This window comes from Antennarius striatus, chromosome 6, assembly GCF_040054535.1.
Source record: "Antennarius striatus isolate MH-2024 chromosome 6, ASM4005453v1, whole genome shotgun sequence".
NCBI classification, from domain to species: Eukaryota; Metazoa; Chordata; class Actinopteri; order Lophiiformes; family Antennariidae; genus Antennarius; species Antennarius striatus.
Window position 1 is genome coordinate 2,737,501 of NC_090781.1, and position 5,000 is coordinate 2,742,500.

Below are 5,000 nucleotides of genomic sequence, written 5' to 3' on the forward strand. Positions count from 1 at the left end.
TAAGCTTTTTCTTTTTCTGTCCCCCCGCCAGCAGAGGGCGTTTGTAAGGAAAGACAGACGAGTCAAGTTGTTTTATGAGCTAAAGTTGTATGTAATAAAAGTTTGATGAATGAATTGATTGAATGATGAAATGAAATTGATCCCAGAGAAAAGTAATAATTGTTGTTGTATAAGTTAGGGCTGACTAGCAATGACTTTTGTATGAATACTATCTATCTATCTATCTATCTATCTATCTATCTATCTATCTATCTATCTATCTATCTATCTATCTATCTATCTGTCTATCTATCTATCTATCTATCTATGCATCTATGCATCTATGCATGTATGTATGTATTGAAGCAAGCTATGTGTGTGCCATGCCACCTTTATATAGGGTTTTTTTGACCAGTATAGTTGCTTACGGCCATACCACTCTGAACACGCCCACCTAGGGTGTATACGGATTCGGTGCACGCCAACGCCTATGTTTGAGGAAGAAGGTGGAAGTTTGAATATTGTTGTATGTAGTAGAAAACGACGACTGATTGATACTAAAGAATTCGCTGTCTCCCCCAGCAGCGAAGGCTGCCAGGGGGTTTGCTTTGTGTCGGCAAAGTTAAGTCGAACGGATGCTGTAGACATGGATCGGGTGACGGAAGAGCCGACGAGTGGGACCATGGAAATAAACGGGCTGAGAGTGTGGAGAGACTCTTGTCCATCTGAGGTGTGCGGAGAGGGGAGAAAAGATGGGACGACAGTCGGAGAAGGTGGGGCAGGCGACAGACGACGGGTGATGGCAAAGGATGGAGAAGCGGGAGCGATGGAGACCCTCAGGCAGGGTCGACGCCGGGGAGAGATGGCGAGGAAGACGGTGGGAGACGATGATGCCAGTGATTCAGTTAAGGACCGGAATTTTGCCACAAAAGACTTGGTGGTGAACGTGGAAGTTGAAGGTGGGGTGAAAATAGCGATGATGGCCTTACTAAAGGCGGTGGAGCTCACCTGTGGCAGAGTGTTGGGCTGCCGGGCAAAGGCAGAAGGGAGATGGGAACTCACCATGGGAAATGCCAAAGGCAAAGAAAGACTATTAGATGGTTTCAAGATAGGAAACTCGAGGGTGGTGGCTACAGAACTGATTAAGGACACAAGAGTGGTGTCCTTTCTAAACTTGCCACTCTACATAACTGATGGACAAATTCGGGACAAGCTGTTTCAATGGGGAGTGGAACCTGCGTCGGACATCAGACGAAGGAAATGGACTGGCACGGAAATTTTGGATGGTACTCGTTTTCTCAAAGTGAAATTTCCTGACGCTATCTCGTCCCTGCCTTATAGTACTAAATTTGACACACTGGAGGGTTCCGAGTATTTTCGAGTACTACATGATAAACAATTAAAGGTGTGTCGGTTGTGTTTGCAACCAGGACACATCTTGCGTGAATGTCCGGAGTTCTTCTGCTTCCGCTGCAAGAAGCAGGGACACTATGCCCGGGAGTGTGGAGAAACGACGGAGAAGGACACAGAGGAGCGAGTGAGGGCGGAGGAGAAGGAGGAGAAGGAGGACACCGTGGAGGAGGACGAGGGTTCCTCCAGTGTGATGGAGACGGACGACGAGGGAAGAGAGTCGGAGGAGGGGACGAATGCCGGTGACGGGGAGAAGAATGACGGTGATGGAGTAGCAGAGGCAACCGCGGTCGTGGAACGACCAACACGGAAATACGGGAGTGAGATGGCGGAGCGGAGAGGGGACGCAGAACCGGAGGATAGCGGACATCGGAGGGGACGCAGTCGTAGTGTCCTCCGGAACACCGGTGGCTGTGGAGACATGGAACAGGGGGAACAACTCGACGCGAACAGAGGGGTACTAGCAGGTGATACTGCACACGGGGTAGGGGAACATATGACGGAAAAGGATGGGGAGGGTTTGAGTCAAAAAAGGAATAGAGGAAGGAGAAACAAAAAAGACAAGAAGACATGAAATTGGTTCTACTGATGAGGTACATATATATATATATATATACATATTCTTTGGAGTTAGTGCATAGGTGACTATGAAACTAGCGTCCATAAATATAAATGGACTGAGGAATATTGAGAAATTTGAGAAACTGATCACTTTGTGCAAGGCAAACATTATATGTTTACAAGAGACGCACTGGGACGCGGTTGTCGAAGCACAAGTGCAGTCTCTCTGGCGCGGACAAATTTTTTCGAGCTACGGCACAAGTAGAGCGAGGGGGGTGAGTATTTTGGTTAATGTAAATAACAGAGACATAAACGCCACTTTCGCAAAGGGTGACGATGAAGGGAGGTGGGTAAAAATTAAATTCACTGTAGAAGAACAAACTTTTGAACTAATGAACATCTATGCTCCTAATGTTGAGAGCGAACGTTCTGTTTTTTTCAAAGACTTATATCGGAGTGCAAGTAACAGTGACATTATCATGGGGGACTTCAATGTCAAGTTATGCATGCTGGACAGACATGAAACTGGACAATTTAAAAACGATACCTCAAGAACAATTCTCAGGAATTTTATGTTACAGCAGGAATGGTTGGATTTATGGAGAAATAAGAATCCACTAGCGAGAACCTACTCCAGACTTCAGACTGTGCAAGGTTCTCTGCGCAGAAGCAGGATTGATTTATGTTTGATTAAACAGAGACATTTACATTATTTTCATACGGCGCATTATGACTTCACTTTCCTGAGTGATCATGCTTTTTTGTTGGTGAAACTGGGGAAACTGAAAAGAGGGAAGGGAGGGGGTTTGTGGCATCTAAATGCTACACTGTTGAAAAATGAGAACTTCATAAACTGTATAGAGACACTTATTAAGACTACCGTCTCACAACCTTTTTTTAAGACGGCTGTGGTGGAGGGATGGGAGGATTTGAAAGTGAGAATTAAGAAGAAGAGCATTCACTTTGCCAAGAGGATGAGCTTCAAAGAACATCAAAAAGAAAACCGAATAAAATCTGAAATTGAAATGTTGAACAGACAGGATAATGTTGATGAAGAACGGTTGGGGGCTCTATATGAAGAATTAAAAACTATTGAAAAAAGAAAATGTGAAGGGGCAATTGTGCGGAGTAGGGCGCAATATGCGGTGGAGGGAGAAAAGAGCACGGGATTTTTTTTAAACCTGGAACGAAGCAAGCAAGAACAGTGCTATATCAATCGTTTAGAAGATGGACAAGGAAATATGACGTCAAGTTTGGGAGAAATGATAGAAACTGTGTACAACTTCTATCAGACTCTTTTTACATCAAACGGTTCAGACGACATCTTAACGAGAGAAATTCTGACAAAAATGACGGTCAAACTGTCTAATAGTGATAAATCATTTTGTGATCGGGAAATAGAAGAGAAAGAAGTAGAAATGGCAATAAAGAGTTTGGTCTCGAATAAAAGTCCGGGCAGTGATGGGCTAACGGCAAACTTTTATAAGGTTTTTGCAAAAGTGTTAATGCCAATACTGTTAACTGTGTACAAAGAAATAGCTCGTCAGAAGATGGTTTCAAAATCAATGACATTGGGCATTATAACTTTGATTTTTAAGAAAGGGGAGAAAAGTAATTTAGCTAACTATAGACCAATCACACTCTTGAACACAGATTATAAAATATTAATGAAAATTTTCGCAAACCGCTTTAAACAGGTCATACACACAATAATAGCACCAACGCAAGCTTATAGTATACCGGGTAGAGAGGCATCTGACATCATAAGCACAATAAGGGACACAGTGGAGTATTTAAAAATAACTAAACAGAAAGGTATTATCGTATCTCTAGATTTCAATAAAGCTTTTGACAGGGTTGAACACAAATTTATGTTTAGGGTGCTGGAAAGGTTAGGTTTTGGAGATCGGATGATAGCATGGTTGAAATTATTGTACAGCACAGCAACAGGTAGAGTTAAAGTGAATGGAATGATTACTGATGAGTTTCAACTGCACAGATCCGTCAGGCAGGGGTGTCCGATGTCATCAATTCTATATTCTATTGTGGTGGAATCTTTGAGCGCGTTATTAAAAACGGATTCACATGTAAAAGGGATTGAGTTACCAGGGGGAGGGGAGGTTTTGATCCAACAATTTGCGGATGACACGACGCTACTAGTCAGAGATTTAGACAGTGTATATAGAGCAATTGACTTAATTGCAATGTATGGTAAAGCATCAGGCTCTCGCATAAATTTGCAAAAATCGGAAATGCTATTCATTAATATGGACAGTCCGCCTCAAACAGATCTATCATTGAAAGTACAGCCGAAACATGTAAAAATTTTGGGTACATTTATTGGTGTGGATAGTTTAGCTGCAAGGGATGAAACATGGACAGGCATATTAAAAAAAATAGAGGCAGTGCTACATTGGTGGAGGATGAGAGATCTTAAAATTAACGGAAAGGTAGTGGTTTTAAATCATTTAATACTGTCTAAACTCAATTATGCCTTAGCAGTAGTTGATTTACCCTTGTGGGTTGTGAATCGTATGCATGAAATGATGACAAAATTCATCTGGGGGACTACAGTGGGGAAAATAGCAAGGAAAACTTTAATAGGTAAATATGAGGAAGGGGGTTTAAAATTGGTGGACATAGACAGTAAAAAGAAAGCATTTAGGATCAAATATATTAAAAAATATCTGTATGACGATACAGATTATGGGTGGAAGTGTCTAATGGGGTATTTTCTGAATAGAGTGATGAGAATTGGTGATTATGTGCTGTTGATGACATTGAAAAAACCAATGATGGCAGAACTCCCACTTTTCTACAAGGAAGTCCTGTGCGCTCAGGCAGAATTTATGGAACATTTACAGTACACAGTACATTCTTTAAACACGGTAAAAGAGCTACCAATTTTTCTGAATAAATATATCAGAACGGAAGGGAAAATGTTATACAATGCGAATATGTTGAAAGCAAATTTTGTACAATTAAAAGATGTAATGTATGAAGTTATGCCAGGTTTTCTGCCGAACCAGGTAATATATGATGGTGTAAAA

General features: G+C 41.8%; 1 non-coding gene across 1 annotated transcript in view; it reads left to right on the plus strand.

Moving 5' to 3' along the window:
• The window catches only part of LOC137598214 (5S ribosomal RNA), a 119-nt gene extending 113 nt beyond the window's left edge, over positions 1–6 (plus strand). Inside the window, exon 1 of the ribosomal RNA XR_011036537.1 lies at positions 1–6. This exon is cut by the window's left edge and continues 113 nt beyond it. This is a non-coding gene — a ribosomal RNA (5S ribosomal RNA).
• The last annotated feature ends 4,994 nt before the right edge of the window (positions 7–5,000 follow it).